Genomic DNA, 18,754 nt, shown 5'->3' on the forward strand with positions numbered 1-18,754 from the left:
CCCGAGGAGCCCGTCCAGCCTCATGCCTCGTCCGCTGGAGGGCCCGAGGGGCCCGTCCAGCCACCTGTCTCCGCTGGAGGGTCCGAGGGGCCCGTTCAGCCACCTGTCTCCGCTGGAGGGTCCGAGGGGCCCGTTCAGCCACCTGTCTCCGCTGGAGGGTCCGAGGGGCCCGTTCAGCCTCCTGTCTCCGCTGGAGGGTCCGAGGGGCCCGTCCAGCCTCACGCCTCGTCAGCTGGAGGGTCCGAGGGGCCCGTTCAGCCTCCTGTCTCCGCTGGAGGGTCCGAGGGGCCCGTCCAGCCTCACGCCTCGTCAGCTGGAGGGTCCGAGGGGCCCGTCCAGCCTCACGCCTCGTCAGCTGGAGGGTCCGAGGGGCCCGTCCAGCCACCTGTCTCCGCTGGAGGGTCCGAGGGGCCCGTCCAGCCACCTGTCTCCGCTGGAGGGTCCGAGGGGCCCGTCCAGCCACCTGTCTCCGCTGGAGGGTCCGAGGGGCCCGTCCAGCCACCTGTCTCCGCTGGAGGGTCCGAGGGGCCCGTCCAGCCTCCTGTCTCCGCTGGAGGGTCCGAGGGGCCCGTTCAGCCTCACGCCGCATCAGCTGGAGGGCCCGAGGAGCCTGTCCAGCTGCCACCTGCGACCGCCTCGTCGTCGCCTGGTCCGGCTGCATCCGAGTCTTCGTCGTCACCTGGTCCGGCTGCATCCGCCTGTGCTTCTGCTACGCCTGGTCCGGCTGCATCCGCCTGTGCTTCTGCTACGCCTGGGCCAGCCTCTGCTTCAGCGTCGCCTGGTCCTGTCTCTGCTTCAGCGTCGCCTGGTCCTGCCTCTGCTTCAGCGTCGCCTGGTCCTGTGCCCTCCAAGCCTCGGCCGGTACGTCTGACACTTGGGCGCCGCCGTTGCCTTCCGCACGGCCGGCCCCCTGATCGCCATCGCCTGAGTCGCCGCCGTCGCCTTCCGCACGGCCGGCCCCCTGAACTGTTTCCACGCCGTCGCCTTCCGCACGGCCGGCCCCCTGATCAAATGAACTATGGACTTCTGGACCGTCACCCTCCGGGTCGGCCCCCTGAGGAGTTGTGAACTGTTCCCTGCGCTCCTGTGTTTTTGATGGACATTGTGTTTTTGTGGCTTTGTTTACCATTTAGTAACATATTCCCAGTATAAATATTAACAGTGACTTCAAATAAGGTTGAAATCACTATATCTGTAAAGAAATAAAACAGAATGTTACAGAGCTGCTATCATCATTACTATCTTCTAAACGTCACTTTGTGAATAATGCAGACATTAAAAAAAACGCATGTATGTATGGGAGGAGGGTACAATACCACCACCTCATCTGTCAAGTGAACATTTAAAGATGAAACACTGCGGCACCGCGCTTTCAACTGTATAGCAGGTCACTTATGGACTAAAGGGATCTCCTTTGCGACTGTCTGTTGATGAAAGTCCATCCCCAAACAGCTGGAGGGATATAAGCAGAACAGTCACTCCATATGGAGAATGTACAGCGCCAGCTCATAAATGGCAGGCTTTGAAACAACACCAGAGCAGCTTAGGTGCAAAGCAAGATGAGGAGTGAGCATGTCACAAGAGACAAATCGAGATTCATGAGGAAACCTAGAAATCTTCTCCTGTAAATTTTGTTTGATCAAAATGAATCCAAAAAAGAGCTTCATGTGCAGCTGGATGACGCTGCAGGTCACTGGTAATATGACCAGACACTAGCGCAGACTAATCACATGCATATACTGAGGTCAAAGCTCAGTTGCATGCTGCTCTAATTTTGTAGGCTTCCTGTAATTGTTAACGCCAACTCAGACATTAGTCAGATAAAGATACTGCTAATGTGACTATACTAGACATGAAGAATGCTCAGCTCTGTTAGATTACAAATGATTAGAAAGAAAAAGAGAAAATCACATTCAAAGGCTTTTGTCACTAATTTATGACATGTTCACTCTAAAGTTGGATAAGAGGGAGGAGAAGCGGTGACAAGATGACAAAAGAAAATTGTAGCGAAAAACTTTGAGAGTTATTTCACTCTTCATCTCCCTTCCTCCTCCTCTGTCCTTCAATCATCCCTCCCGCCTCTCTCTATCTCTCTGCAAAAAGTTCAGAAAGTCAAAACATCCCTACTTTCACACAGGATGAGAGCTGTTTCTGTCTAAACTCCTCAAACATGAAACACAAATGGTATGTAAATGTCGTCTTTGATTCTGTTTAATGTATCCAGGGTACAAGGTGCAAAGAAAAAAGGAATCTTCTCCTCTCTGCCTATAAAGCATTACCGTACCCCTTTACAGGACAGTGGACCACCTACTGGGAGGATAATAGGAAGAAATTGTTTTGCTATGAGATGAAGCAATAAAGGAAAAAATATGATTTTTCAAAGAGTTTTCTTCCTCTCTTCAACATTCTCCACGCGTTCCTTCTGCAGTGCATTAGACAAAAAATTGTTGAGCACTAATTGAGTGATAGCTGATTGCTGAAGTGTTCATCTTTGATGTTTTTTTTCTCCTTTTTCCCCCCATGTTAATTTAACATCAAGAAAGTGGCAGGTGTTTTCAAGGAATTAAGACAAAGTTTGAAAGGGGATTGTGTGTGTGTGTAAGCATCTACTAACGTGCATGTATGAGTGTAAAGTTTTTAAATCAGGTGGGAAAGTGTGTTAAAGACGGAACATCCAGAGACTGTATATAAACGATGGACTAACCACTGCGATGCATTGCTGCCATCTTGGTTTTTCAGCAGCCTGAAGTTACCGTATTTGGACATGAGGTTAATGTGTTAAATTATCAGCTATTCCTGACTATATGAATGCAACGCAATATCACAGATACCTATAGTGATACGTAAGAAAAATCACCTACTAAGATTTTACTCACCAAAAACTGGAGCATAGAATTCTTGGACGGTTTATGCAGCATTCCGTTTACAGTAGGAATAGATGGAAAAACACATTGATGGAGAATCTTTAAAATCTTGGCTGCTTACAGAACGGTAACCCTGAAGTTACAGTGTTTAAATGTCACCACTAGATGTCAGCAGATTGCAGATTTTGGTCAACTTTCAAGTGTATCCTCTTAGCTACCGCGGCCGCTATATGACAAACAATGTTTTAACCAGCCAAGATCATAACCTCATAACAGCCGCGACCAGCCAGTGTGTTTCTACTTCTGTTTATGTACAAAATTTGTACACACTGTTTTGTAACATATGTTAATAATATCAACACTTAGCAATAACTTTGGAATAAATTACAGATATATGTAAATCAAATATTTTATGGTATTTTAAGCTTGTATCCCGGTCGCCTTTCAAACAATCTGTCCACCATTCACCTAGGTGAGTGTACCCAGAGGTGTGTCCAGATTGGATCTGAGTTTTTCCCTGTCTGTGTAGGCTGTTTACCTCAGTTGTCAATATGCTGGGTGAGAAGTATCCACATCTCAGGAGGAGGCTGTAAAACTTTGTAAAAAGAAATCTGATACAACTTGATAAATCAGTGAATCTCAGTTCTGGCTGATGAGAGATATGTACTAAGGTGAGTTGTTGAGGATATCCTGAACTATTCTGTTGGTAAGCATTGCTGTTGTTACCATTGTTAGCTGCTGTTACCCAGTATTAGTGAAGCACATCTAACATAGTTGGACATTTCGGGAATAAACTCTTATATGATGAGAGAATGTAATCAAACTGTTTATCAAAGAGAAAGTGGGATTTTTAGGACACTAAATAGCAGCTAACATTTGCTGGCATAGTGCTAGCTTATAACCAGCAGTTTAGCTAACTCGTTATCTGAAAATGGAAGGGTCGCATGTCTCATCTGCTGCCACTATGTGACAATATCAGAAACAAATAAGCATTCTTATGCAGATTTTTGTGTGTGTTGGAACCCTGACTTCAGATTAAGAGACGAGTCAAAAAGGAACAGGATGATGTTTTATGGCTCTAGCCACATACACAAAATGAGATGAGGTGTCCATCACGGTCACTGTATTTAAGATGGTGGGGCAACACAGCGGTTTCCACAAACTGGAAAATCGAATTACACATTAACCAATTGTATATTCAGGAATACACTTTTCTCTTTGAATAAACTGAACAAACAACTGACTGTACCTTTTTTTATCATCCAAAAAACAAAGTATACTGTGGTTGCCATGATTTCCTCATGGGTAGGCACCGACTTCCTTACACACAATGATACAACAGATGGATGTAGTTTCGTGGAAAATAGTCCCTAAAACTTTTCACAGCTAGGTGTTGCTGACCTACATGTCTACAGCGCACTAAAGCCGCTTTGAATAAAAAGTTTCTGTTAGTTGCGCGACTCAGGAAATTTGATTCAGCAAAAACACTGACCTGTGTGATACTTCCCTTAAAGACTGTACAGAAAGATTTTTTTCTCAGTCCAAACTTGCCATTTATCATAAATAAAAAAGAAATGAAAATATGTCTATTATGCACCCTGTGAGTATCATTTTAACATAAATGCTAATATCTTACATAAATGCTACAGACATAAAAGGCCTTGCAAGACATGGGTTTAGCACTGCCTGTTTCAACACCAACAAAGACTGCATCTGACTAGACTGGCAGGCCTGATCCAGCTGGGCTTGACAGCAGAGCACACATGAAAGAAAGGGATGGAGGGATGGAGTGGTGAGCGCAGGGGAGAAAAGCGAGGGATGAACAGAATCACACACTGGGATCCTGCTGTTCACAGCAGCAGGTGCAAGGGGAGAAAGGAAGGGGGTAGAAGTGATGGGGAGGGGGGGTTCAGGGGTTTTGTGGAATGGAAAAAAGAGCATGTGATGGGTTCGTGGGTAGGGGGGGTAACACATGGGTAGCATTCACTAAATCATACTCACTGCTTATAAGCCAATGAGACGGAGTCCCCACATGGGTTTCAATAAATAGAATCCCTGTTTGATTTTGTGCTAGCGTGAAGCTTTTCATTATGATCCATTGAACTTCTGATGACGCTCCGGACTGCGAGCGGCATTCGAGCCGACTCCGCCGACAGCAGGAAGGCACACGCTTTGCTGTCTGCTGCCCGCTGTGTGAAGGTAAACAGCGCAGATAGCAGCGACTGGCTGTCAAAAGGCACATCAAGAAATATCTTTTGACCTAGCTGAAGATTGTAAGTGCAGTCTTTTTTTTGTTGAATCACATGCCATAAATCTTCCATGTTGCTTGAAATATGTGAACCATGTAGCCACAAAAGTCTTTTGCCTTTCTGCAAAGCATGAAGCTCTACAATTTGGTTCTGAAATATGGCTTTGAACCTTTTAAGGCACGTGGAAATTAGATATTTAACCTTTAAACAAAATAATTTCATATTTTTGTGAAAACAGACCACGTTTGTGAGAGTATTCAGCAGGTAAAGAAACCAACTGCAGGGGTTTTTGTGTTTTTTAGTTACTTTTGTCATTAAAAAAACGATAACTAACTGATTGAACCAGTGCTAACGTCTTCGTCTGTGCTCCCCTGAGCTAGTTTGTGCCCTAACAAAGATTTTTTTCAAAAAAGTAGGGGAGGGGGAGTGGGGGTGGGGATATATCAAATTACAGTACATCAGTCTTGAGGAGAAGCATCTTTCTTGAAGACTGGGCGTTGACAGATAACAAGCGAACAGGCAAGGGAGGATAGCTGAAGATCTCTGCCTTTGATGAGACGTAACAATATCCAAATCCCCGACCGCCTCTTATTTAAGTTACTGAGGACTCTAAAAAAAAGGGAAGTTATTCCAAAGTCGCTCAGAAGCTTGTGCGCTTTAGGTGAAGGGAGGGAATGGAGGGAGGAAGAAGTAGAAGAGGGGTGGAAGTGGGGGGAAAGAAGATAATGTTTATGCATTAGATTTTCAAAGTGCTTTTTTCTGCAAGGAAATTCAGATTCAAAGGTGTACTTCTTGCAGGAAGATCTAAAGGAGTCTTTCTCCCTTTCCCTGTTATTGCTTGAGTGACAAAGTCTCTCTTTAGCTTAGCCAGGACTTTGTATGCACATTGTAACTGAGCGTGAGAAGGCCCTACATAGCTACAGTATGTGCACCAAGAGGACCGAGTGATGTATAACTGTATATTTTTTATATAATATTCTCTACGCTCGAACTACATATTTGACATCAAAGAGGAAAGTAAGTCTAAAGAAGCACCTGTGTTAACTCAAGTCAAGCACCCTGCCGCCCACAAGCAATGCGACCGTGCCCACAATGGAGCCTGAACTGTGTGCCCACAGTTATCGCTCTAAATTCAAACTCATCGGAGCAATATTAACTGAGACTTTTTCTAAGTGGAAGTTTGAACTCCAAAACTTCAGAGGCAGAGCACTTTGAAAGAGCTGAAGGAGCGGAGATGAGAGCGCGAGGGTGTGTATGTGCATGCTTGCGTCGGATAGTTGCTGAGCGCAGCACTCGTACATACGTGTGATTAAAAATTCAAATGAGCGCCTTTAGAATCGATGGAAGGCTTTGAGGCTCCGTAATGAGGCTGATATATGAAGTTTAAACATTCGAAGCTGCTGGAAGTGCCACCGTAGAAAAAGAGACAGAGAAAAGGGGAGGGAGGCAAAGAAAGAGGGGAAGATTTGTGGCTTTGATGCAGGGATATCACCGTGGGGCATGGCTGGTTGGCTGGGGCTGGCTGGTACCGGGATCCGGAGCGCTTTCAGAATGTCTGCAATGCTCCCCGAGATACCATTTCGAGCAATCTCTCGCCAACAGTTTAGGACAAACCAGGAGCGAAGCGGAAGAAATGCAGAAAAAGAGAAAGAAAAGTGGATGGAAGAAAGCAGAAAGGGAGATGGGTGGATCAAAGAGGTAGAGCGGAGGAAGAGGAAGAATTCCCGCTATCAGTTCTCCGTATACACCTGTCAGTCACACGCACGCTTGTACACTCAAGTGCATGCACAAACACACACACAATAGGGTTTGGTGTGAGGACTTCGGACAGAAGAGGTAATAGTTCACATGCTACACTGTGTGTGTGTGTCCACATAGGGATCCGGACTCACACACACTGTTCTACTTCTATCTGTGGAAGCAGTGGGAGTCTAGTGCCACTTTGAACTTGCCTACCATTAAAAGCCTGACAGAGTTTTGAAGAGGCCTATTGAAAGGGAACCTGTGCATTTATGATGTAAATGTATTTTTTTCCAGCCCTTTCTTCTTCTCCCCCCCTCCATTTTTTTTATTTTGACAGCCTTTGAAATTTGTCATATGCACATCCAATTTAACAGCCAGAAAAGACTTCTTTGGCCCCCTTTTTTCTTTTTCGCAACAATCCATTTTCATATCAACTTGAAAGGAATTGGCTGAATATTTTTGCTTGATTTTCTTTAATGTGATCATCACTGTTCCAGTCGCTCAGCGTGTTGGAGTTATATTGTTTTAGTCAGATAATTTTCTGTCAGATTTACTCTCATAACCAATTCTTCAAAGGGAGAAAACAAGTGATTTTCTCAAAAGGACAACAGAACCTTCAGTACTTGCGTATCGCCTTTTCTTTCACTTTAAACCAACTCGGGTAACCTTTTCTTTCATATGCGGCACGAGACTTCTTCAACTGCTCCGAAAATAAGTTTCCGGGTTTCTTTCAACCCTATTTTTACTGGGTCAAACAGCTCTGGCAGCCTCCATTAAATTGTCAGTCAGCAAAGATATTTAAAAATGATGAGGCTCATTCTAAGGCCTGTGTTGTGGTAAGCCTACATGCTGACCATCTCTGTGTCTGTAGTAATTATATATGCTCATACTAGACGATGCAGGAACAGACAATTTATTTCCAGCACCAACAGTTGCTCTGCTGGAAGTAGTCCACCCTTCATTTTTCAAGAAAAGAGATGGCGTCAAGAGGAGCTGCAAACTTGTGACTTTTAATGAAGACGCCTCTGTCACAGCTAATCCTTGCCACTCAAACTGCAACACTTGGGGCTGAAAAGTGAAGCCAACACAGAAAAAATTGCTATTGTACTAATGGCCACTTGAGGTTAGTTCCGACAGAGAGTAAATCCCTAAAAACTTAGGCAAAAGAAAATAAACGTTACAACCTGGTCTGTATTCGATTTCTCGATCAGATCAATTGATTTGTTCTGCAGTCATGAATCAACCAACCTCATATGAAAGCACATCATCATGTTACCGATAAAACAATATAGACATAAATTGTTCATCGGCGTGATGGATGCTGGAGCAAAGCTGTTTTTAAACCTCTTTGCTTTGCACTTTGGTACCAGAAACGTTTGTCCAGGGTGAAGAAAGTGAAACTCACTGTGCAAACTGTGTCAGTCATCAGGAATGCTAGGTTCAGCTGTATTTGTTTGATTGAGTTTGATTGAGTATAAACTATTGCCTTGTTTTTAACAACTACACAGGAGGTTTATTATTTGTAACTCCTTCACTTTTAAACTTTATAGAGTTTTAACATAACACTGCGTTGACTGGTAGGTGGATGTGAATGTAGCAGCCCTCCATTAATTGGGGCTAATTTGCAGGCATCGGGACAATCTTATAAAACATGGAAGCAGCCTGCTAATCAAGCTCGGGGAGTCCACTCATTCATCTAAATATGGTCACTACTAGTTCAAAAAAAAAATCTACATGGTGGTGACTAAGAAGCAAATGCTGAGATTTACCCCAGACCACTAAATGACAGTTCTAATCATCACAGATACAAATCTCTGTCTACAACTCTCTTACTGTTCATGAAATAGTGGAATAGGCTTTGAAATAAATGTCTTCTTTAGTCACTCTTTTGATCTTTTGATCAGTCTGAACAGATCTCTACTACTGTTGTTACAATCCATCTGTGTGTGTGTGTGTGTGTGTGTGTGTGTGTGTGTGTGTGTGTGTGTGTGTGTGTGTGTGTGTGTGTGTGTGTGTGTGTGTTTGGACCAGTTCAAAGCTTCCAGCTGGACGCAGCAGTGCTCGGACAAGAGAGGATAGTTAAGGCATGAGAGCAAAGATGGGGGAAGGGGGTGGATGATGTGGATGTGTTAAAGAGTGTTTGGGAGGCGTTTCACGACAGCTGGAGCCTGACATTGCTTCACTTGCTTTCCCACCTGTCAGTAAGTCCCCATATCCACCCACACGCACATGAAGAAAGTTTTAATATGAAAATATATGCAGTGTTGGCTCATTCACAAACGTATGCATATTGATCACAAAGGGCAAAGGGCAACTCAGAGCTTCATCAGAGTCAAGTTATAACAGAGTTATTTCAAGTATGGGTTTTGGACTTGCAAATTGTGTCCATATCCAAGCTGTAGTCTCTCCTGGGAGACTCTAATTTGTATACCCACCATGTACGTCTCAGTGAAATTCTTGTAAATTTGAGCTCAAAACAGGACGTTCAGATAAGAGATCCTCTTCAGCATTTCTTTTCCACAATATATGCAGCACCTAAAAATACTTTTCATTTCTGCATACAAAGGTTCTCTATAAATCACAAAGCATGTTAACAGCAGATTAAGAGCAGACTTTGTGATACACATCAGCAGTTTTTTAATGTTGTTACAGAGTGGGTTACCTTTGTGTGGTTGAATTTGAAGAAGTTTTTAAAAAAGGAATTGTAGAATTTCAAAATCTAAATTTAATCAAAAGGAATCATCCAGCAGCACCGTGCAGTACTCTTTTTTTCATCAAGAAAATGAAACATTGTTTGGAAAAGTCTTTGCAGCGTTGCTGAAAAAGTGCAAATGTTTTATACTCGTGCATCACAGTTCATCCCAAACCATCTTCATGGCCGTAGCAGTTATCACATGAAGGGTCTGAGGCATTTTCCTTTTTGTTGCTTTGGGATGAACCTTTTTCTCCACCCAGATTGTCAGACAGGCTTCTTCCATCCATTCTAGTTAGAATATTTCTTATTGCAGTACAGTATTGCTGTAATAATGTTACACCGTTTGCACCAACAGCATTTTATCACAGACAGATTTGACAGCCAACAGATGTTTGTGCTTATATTGATTTTTTTTTCTCATATGGGATTGTTGCATTATTGGCTCCCATCTGTGATGGTGTTGTGTCTTATACACTCAAAAATAATATTTATGCTCAAAATACTGACTTTAAGTAATTTGATTTTGTGAAAATTTCCCATTATTTCTGTTTAATGAGTAAAATGTAAAACAATAGAGTTTATATTTACAGTAGTTATTTCAGTCACAATTATTGCTTTGTGTTTATGAAAACTCGTAATTTTCTTTTTCTTTTCTTTGTTAGGGCAGATGAGGTGACTTTAAGAAGCCAATTAGGTTATTTTCTTGTTGTCCATGAAACCTGTCATACTTTGCTTGGAGTGTTTGTACATTTTTCACTTGTACTGTATAAAGTAATTTAAAACGAAGCTTTTCCTTTGTTAACAATACACTCCAAATGGCATTAATAAAGCATTGCTCAAAGTGTTAGAGGCCTCACAATGTTTTTTCATGTTCTGCTATTTAAATAAAAATAGGTATGTATCACAATTTTAAATATTATGAGACTTAAACAAAATAAAAGTAAAAATTGCTAACACAACACACAAATCCTTTACAGGCCTAAACATAATGAGAAATCACCATATACTCCATATATACTGTCAGTATATGTTGGTGAGCAATGTAACAGTACAGTTTGGAAACATTCTTCAAGAAAGTAGTGAACACTTTCAGACATGAGATCCCTATTAGAGCTGATGTGTATCTTTTTTCACTGCCGACCACCTATAGGTTGAGAAAGATGCTTTGAGCTGTATATCCTTCACTTATTCGCTCACACACACACCTGCATGTTGTGTTGTTGTGCCTATGAGTGGTGGCTGAGTCTTAATAAAGCCTAATCCCCGCCGTGCATCCTCTCTCTGTACCTCAACTCCTGCTGCTCGTCTGTCTCAAGAGTGCTGTAATTTACTGTCACAGAACTCCTCAAACCGGCCACCACACCGTGCACTGAGGGGGACAGGAGACTAGGTAATACAGATCACCGTCAAAAAGAAAGAAAAAAAACATTTCTACTTCTCCTTCTGGGAAAAAAATCGAATAAAGTCTTAAAAAAAGGAGAAACTGTTTTTCTCAGACTCAAACACACACAGCAGTTCGCCCAGCTTTGTTTAGGTTTCTGAGAAGAGAAAAAGGAAGGGGGGAAAAATTGCTTGGTGGTTGTCAACAGTTGAAGCTACAGCCGCACCTGGCATCGTGCTACTGGTCTTTGATCACTTGTCGAGTGAAATTCTGCCACTGGATTAAAGTGAAGGAGGGGGCAACCAAGGGTGGGAGGACTAGAAAGAGTGACAAAGGAGAAAAATACAGAGAGGACGACTTGTCTGAAACGTAGCCCTGTGTGTTTTGTGCCTTTAATGTTGCATGCAGTACCCTGTTGGCTTTAATTAAAATCAGCGTGAATTGTTGAATTTGTCCAAAGGCCCCCCCACTCTATTCACACCCTAACATACCACACGAGCTTTGTTTTTTGGATTTGCATGCAAAGTAAAGATTGTCACCTTTGAAAGTACAGAATCCAACAAAAGACACATTTGTGATTAGCAATTTTATCCTCAGTGATATATTGGACAAATCAACACAACCCAACACTAATCCAGGGTAGCTAGTGTTTCAAAAAACTAACGGAGGCAGGTTAAAGATTCAGCAGTGTCTGCTGTTTTGTGTAGACGATGCTCTCAGTTGTGCTTTGTTCCCATATGGAAAAGATATATATAAATCTTATAAAGTTTGTATCTGTCTTGTGTGAAACTTGTATGAAAAGCATACAAGAGTGAAAACAGATATAAGATCCCTTGAAAAATTATATAATGAAACTTGTATGTTGTGGATACTTACTAAAGCAATATATGAAAGTATTGAGAAAGTGGTCACTTTCATGAGTAAATCATATAAGTTTTTACTATTTCTTTTCCATATGGGTTATTGGGAGTAATATTTATTCATCAGCACTTAGCTGATTTTTTTTTTAAATCTACCTTTTAGTGTTTGCTGCTTTTCCTTAAATAAAGCTGCAGATGCCTTTGCTGCGACCCCCCTGTGTGGTGCGACAGGTGCCGATCGCACACTGTAGCCCTGCTGTGTAAATGTAAAGCAGCAATTAAGTCTCTCTTAGAAATGCCAGGACGTCCAAGCTAAACTGTGAGCAATACCAAGTTAACACCTTGCGTGGGAGTCCTGGCAGAGCACCATTACTTTGAATGGTGGGAGCGACCTTCATTGAAGCACTAGGAATTCCCTCCACTTGACAGCTGGCTCTCACGTACGCCCTACACTGAGCATGTGCTAATGCTGTCAGAGATGTTTGGGAAGAGAACTGCTGGCATGCTAATCTGTGCTATGTTTGCCACAAGGCTGAGCTGAACTGAGCAGTCCATGGCAAATAAAGCGAGGTGCTGACAGTAGTGCTACCAGTTGTTCAGGCTTCACCACTGGGGTGGTACTGGGAGATAAAAGGGAGCTTTGATTTCCCAGGTTACCATGGACGGTCACAACAACTGGGTGAGTCTAATAGCAGGGGCACCAGCATGGAGCTTGCAAGCTACACTAATTCAGTCATATACCCACATGTGCTGCATGTCACATAATGAGGGTTTGTGTGAAATACAGACGTCATCATTGTCTGGAGAGCACATTAATAAAGTTAGCTCACACTTCAGCTGCCACGGTGATGAATCTGTTTCTGTGACAGTTGACTTTAATCTCCAAACCACCAATGTGTACGTTACTGAAGGTTTGCCCTCCGTTACACAGAACTGACAGTATTCATTCATTCATTTCCACGCACGGAAATGAATGAATGAAGCTTTTTATTTTCAGTCTAATTGTACTATTAATCAAACCTGGGAGTTCATGTTAGTTGCATCTGGCAACAAAAAATTATTTTTATTCATTTATTATTTCTCTGTTTAGATTAATTTTATTTCAGTAAATAAAATCTGTAGAGGTTAAATCTACAGACAATTTGATGAGTTTGTGCTTAAAATAAATATGTGTGTTCTCATAAATTCCTTTTAATTTGGTATTGTCTTAGAGTCAATTCAAAAACTTAAAACTATGAGTTTTAAAACTTAGAAACAGTTAACATTAAGTTAGTTATTATTAATCTCTGGTTCTCTTCCACAGCATGTCTGTGTCTTTCTCCTTTCAGCCCCAACCAAGCAACAGACCAGCAGATGGCCACTCCTCCCTGAGCCTGGCTCTGCTGGAAGTTTCTTCCAGTTAAAAGGGACTTTTTTCCTTCCCACAGTCACCAAAGTGCTTGCACATAGGTTGGGGTTGTTGTTGATTGTTGGGGTTTTTTCTCTTTTCTCAGTGTCATTTCTTTAGCTTACAATATAAAGTGCCTTAAGGCAACTGTTGTTGTTATTTGGCACGAGAAAATTATTTTATCATTTTATAATAATATGAAATTGAATTGAACTGAATAAGATCATTTTGTCAAATTGTGATTATCTAACCAGTGGCAGCAGATGGCTGACCTCCCTAGCCATGGTTTCCTGGACGTTCTTCCTCCCCACTTTCCCTTGTATATAGGGGATTGTCTTTAGCTTACAACAGTATAAGATGAATAAATAAATAATAAATTCACAAGTAAAACTAACTCATTCAAATAGTTAACATATAATCAAATAATTTTAACTCCCAACTTACTTTACTTTTTTTTTATAAGTTTAAAAAACAGACATACTGGAAAGTAGCTCTGTGTCTCTAACACATGTTAAAGTAAATCATGGTTATTTATTTTCATAACAATGGAAATAATTTTAAAATATATTTTTTCTTAGTTGAAAGAAATCCAACTCAACTGGGAAAATGAACGAACATGCGAACATGCATATTTGTGGTGTATTTCTGCATGCTGGCTTCATAAACCGATGGTATTAACATGTTGTCTTTGTTAGACACAGGGCATGCTTTAACTGGCTTTAACTGAGTTAACAGGATTAATCAAAGTACTTTAAAAAGAATTTAAAATAAAACATTTAAGTTACATTAAATTTGAAATACAGAATGAATTTTACCTAAATATAATATATGAAGTATATTTTTTTTGATAAGCTTACACAGCATTAAGTTTAAGACCAACACCACTCCTTCTTGGGGTGCTATCTGATTAAATCTTCCAGCAAAACTATAAAACTTATTTGCCCTAATTATAATTTTTTGAAAGAAATTTAATTTAAATGCAAAAAGATAATGTACCAAACATTTACTTCAGATTCTTGGTACATAAACAATGAAAATACATTTGGCACCAGCAGATGGCAGCAGCTCAGCACCAGCATGGAGCATCAGTGACCTCCTCATCTTACTGCAAACAGGCTGTGAGAACACTGCTTCTACACTCGTCCCACTCAGAAGAGCACAGCTCTCACCACTGTTTCACTTCTGCTGACCAAGTGATTTCACGAACAAGAGATCATCTGCAATATTTTTATCACCTGAGTATGCAGTGTGTTAAAAATGTTCCTCGTCCCCAAGGTGAGAAGTTATAATATTTTATCTCAACTGAAGGGCATATTTATTGAAGTAGAAAAAAAAGCAAATCAACAAATACATAGATTCAAGAAAGTAAAGAGAGTGATTTTACTTTTATTTTGCAGGTGCAGCTAGATACAGTAGAAGTGATCAAAGGTCTGCAGGTTGAAAATAACACAGGATGTTGTGCTTCTCTGTGTGGGCCATAAAATACTGTAAACAGAGACATTACATTTAGAATTACAAAGGACATCTGAGATCTAGAGTTCGGTCACAAGCTCTAAGTTTTTGAAACCAACTAATTCATCTTTTGTTTTTTGCTTGAATTCTTCTTGGGCATGCTGGAGATCACAGCTCATGGTGGCCGTAGTCTGGATATAAAGAAACATTTTGCTTTTTTCTAAAAAGAAAACCAAACAAACAAAAACCACACCAGGCATTTTGACTTATCATACCATAGTGTGATGCATCACTGATGTACTAAGTAAAACCTGAGAGGACCAGTAAGCCACTACAGTCTGAGGATGAATTCACCAAAGCACCATGCAGCAGCACAGTGACGAGATTTCTTGTTTCAAACTTCCTGGTTGGTTAGGGTCTTTCTGTGTAAAGTTAACTTGTCTTCTTTGGCCTGCTTGCACTTCCCGAGTGCTCCCACATTACAAATACATGCATGTGATTCAAAAGCTGACTATAAGTGTGGATGTGATGGTTGTCAGTTCCCCTGCAGTGGAAAAGGCAGTTTGTCTATGGTCTACCTTCTAGCTGGAATAGCTGGAATAGGCCTCGACGCCTATGTTGAAGAAGCAGTTAAAAAAATTGATGGATAATGATAAAGCCTGAAGCAGCTTATCAGCAAGAGCAGCTTTATATTGCATAAAACATCCATTCACACTGTCCATGAACTGATTCCCTGGCTCCAGAATGATTTGTGGTATTTTCTAGAGAACATGGAGACAACTTCTCCCAATTTTTTGTACTGTAATTTGAGATGTATTTGTGAAAATATGAAGCAAAATCTCTCTTCAAAATTTCTGATACAGGATACAAATACAGAAAACCAAAAACTCCAATTCTTTTAGAATTTTCTCACAAATTTTTTTTTACTGTGTGAAACAAACTAACAAACACATAAATCAAACTAGGTACATAACCTCTTTAGTTGAGGTAATTCTATCTCTATTTTCCCTGATGAATTCCTACTGGGACCTAAAGTATGTTTGCTACTGTTTAGTCAGTTTAGAGTATCTCACACAAGAGGCGAATACAACAGGCTTCAGAAGCAAGATGATTTATTTTAGCTATAAAGAGAAATTGATTATATTTACTTGTGCATTTCAGGATCTTTATTTTACCATCCTAAGTTTAACTGTGGTTAACTATAGATCGACCAGATATTAAATCCTGCGCTGCGAGTTAAGAAGGACCAGAGGTTGTGAAGTAAACAGCAAACCAGCCTAGACAAGACCCACCTACTTACTTACTGTTTCTGTGCCCATGGGAATGTACTTTGAGGACAGGTGCAAAGTCTTGCATGCTGTTCATATCTATGTTTTTGTTCACGTGTGTGTACATGCATGCATGCATATCTAGTCAAGTGGGGGTGTGGCGACCTCTACAAACCCTCTCCATCTCGCTGTGGTTCCATGGGAACCTGTGTGCAGTTAATCCCCCTTTTGGTTGGAGAGGGCTTCTCCAAACAAATCATCCAGCTCTAAGACCCGCTGCTCGTCAAGTGGGCTCCTGGCTCTCTTTGCCAAGCCTCACCAAAAAACCTCTTTTTTCATATGCTACACATAAAACAGCTACCTACCGTGAGGCAAATCCCCTCGTCTCTGTCTCTTTTCTTCTAAGAGCAAAGGAAGGAGGAAGGAATGGGGTGTGGATAAGCCAGACCAGCAGGAGACTGTCAAGTTGAAGAACTAAGATGACCTGTTTTGGAAATGGGAGTGAGTCTGAATAATGGCTGCTGGTAAAGGGGTCATTGTTTGATAGCAAGAAATTGAGGATAAAGGTATAGATCTCAGCACTTTGATGTACTTTCCTTTATTATACATAACAGTACTGTACTGTGTAATGAACTCTGTGTCAAAGTATTTGTCTGGACTGGACTCATTTTCTTTACTGTGTGTTTTTTTTTTAATATCTGCACAGTCTGAGAGGAAGGAGTGTATCACTCTAGTAAATCCGCTGATTCTGACAAAGATAAGGAGTAAACCCGTCATCGTTTATGTATGGTCAGTTACGTATACTAATATACCCATTCGACAGTATCATTTGGTCTGTGATTTTAGTCCATTGTGGTTGGTTACCAGTAAACATGATGATGTATCGTGTGCCATTTAAATTTTAGGTAAATGCTATTGTTATGAAATGAAAATGAAAAAATGCTTCAAAAAGCATTGTATCATATTAAGTTTTAGATTTGGATTAATAACTTGTTACTAGGCAACACAACCATATACAATACAATACATATCATCACCACCATCACCTCTGATACAGGTTGGACCCTTCACAGTCCTAAAATATACCTGTGTGCCAATTTTATTTGCTCAGCTCCTCATCTTACCTCCACCAAAGAGCTCATGTGCTTGTTTCTGATTGTAGGAGGAGTTTGTGGGCAAACAAAGAGATTTTATAAATGATATTAGACCATCACCCGTTTCAAAGAAACATGAGTATAGTTACTCTTAATAATACACACTGTTTACTGATTTAAAATGGATTTAATCTGAACCAATGAAATTTTCAGTGGACAACCTACATGTTGCTGTGAGTGTGCTTATTTTTATCAGCTAATACCACTTAGGTTGGTTATGAAGTTACATATCAGATGTAGTTAGCACTAATTACATTACTATTTACTAAATAATGTATTATGAAAATATGAGAATTTCACCACATTAACTGAAATACTTGGTTTGTACGAGCAATAATCTTTGTCACGTATTCCATGAAAAAGGGTCCAACAGTGGAAAGACGTCCACTTCAATGGCATGAAGCAGAATTGTGTCAAGCAGATGCTTTCCAGGTAGCTCACCAGGTAGATTACAAAACTCACCCCCACTGTTATGAAGAGGCAAACTATGCAGGTCAAATTCATCATTTGTACCATTCTCTAAATATCCATTTAATTCCATAAAGTTTAACATTTAAATGTTGCATTCTGTGAGAACTGCTTTTGTAAATAAATTCCTGTTTTCTTATTTTTTTTTCTTCTGTATTGTCTTGCATCCCTGATCAGATTGCATAAAATAATTCGATTATTTATTACTGACTCTTTGATTTGTGTAACCATCCACTTAAGAGTCTGGAATAGGGATTTTAATTCCACAGATTTATCAAAACCAAAACATATGGTAATGTTGTATGAATCTGGAAGTGCACTGGCAGACTCTTCGGGCTTCTGGTTTTACCTCTTCATTTATTGGTCTGCTCGTTATTGTTCAGCAATGCAAATATATTTTTAAAAGGTACTTATTCTACATATTCCTGTGGCACTCCTTTAAGACAAGCAGGGCAAGCAGTACTTGTGTTGTGAAGTCTAAATATAGCCATAAATTAAAATGTACCAAAGTAAATCTGTGTAATGGTATACATGTCTGTATAGCCACCAACAGTTCCTAAAACATGGAAACACACCACCTTTGAAATATAAAATCTGCAGTAGGCTGAGATAACAGTCCATCCCAGTTTAGCTGACTCCTGCACCACAGCGCAAACACCAATGCTGAAACGGTCCTTTAGGCATCTGTTGTGTACTGTGCCATCTCACGCTAGCTCCAAAATCATGTAGTGGGAAGTTGCCTAGAAATATTCAACATTACAAGCCCTAGCGGGAAAGGTTCCTGATCCTTCAAATACTGCCACATGATCAGGGACTTTCTTGGGGTAAAACAATGTCCCTAGAGCTTCATTTGGACCCTGGTCCCTCTGGTTGAAACAGGAAGACAATTTGAATTCTTCAAAAGCTTCTTGGTCCCTGCAGGGACTTCCCATGGGGGAGGTTGCTTCAGTGGCAACACATCGCCTCATGTTTTAGATTCTGAAGTTATGACTGTCAGCACCGAGGACAACACAGAGTGTGCACGCTTGATGCATGCTGCTACTCTATACGGTGCAAAAGCTTTGATGGACCTTGAATACACACAATTGTAGCCCTTGAAACCCAGTCTTTTTCAAAGCCTGCAGCACAGAGGTTACTGCCTGCCCTGACTGCTTAATGGTAACAGGCTAAAGCTGCTGGTATCTGGGCTATTTATATGTGCAAGTAGGAGTCACGTCTGCAAGTGTAATCTGT

The 18,754-nt window shown here is 41.1% G+C and overlaps 1 long non-coding RNA gene across 1 annotated transcript; it reads left to right on the plus strand.

Annotated features, from left to right (window-relative positions):
- The first annotated feature begins 4,852 nt into the window (after positions 1 to 4,852).
- On the plus strand, positions 4,853 to 10,332 carry LOC309708547. The gene is made up of 3 exons (XR_014277293.1): positions 4,853 to 5,137; positions 8,888 to 9,057; positions 10,214 to 10,332. It is a non-coding gene; the product is annotated as an uncharacterized lncRNA (long non-coding RNA).
- The last annotated feature ends 8,422 nt before the right edge of the window (positions 10,333 to 18,754 follow it).

The sequence above is a fragment of the Aulonocara stuartgranti genome (assembly GCF_965226115.1).
Source record: "Aulonocara stuartgranti genome assembly, chromosome: 6".
NCBI classification, from domain to species: Eukaryota; Metazoa; Chordata; class Actinopteri; order Cichliformes; family Cichlidae; genus Aulonocara; species Aulonocara stuartgranti.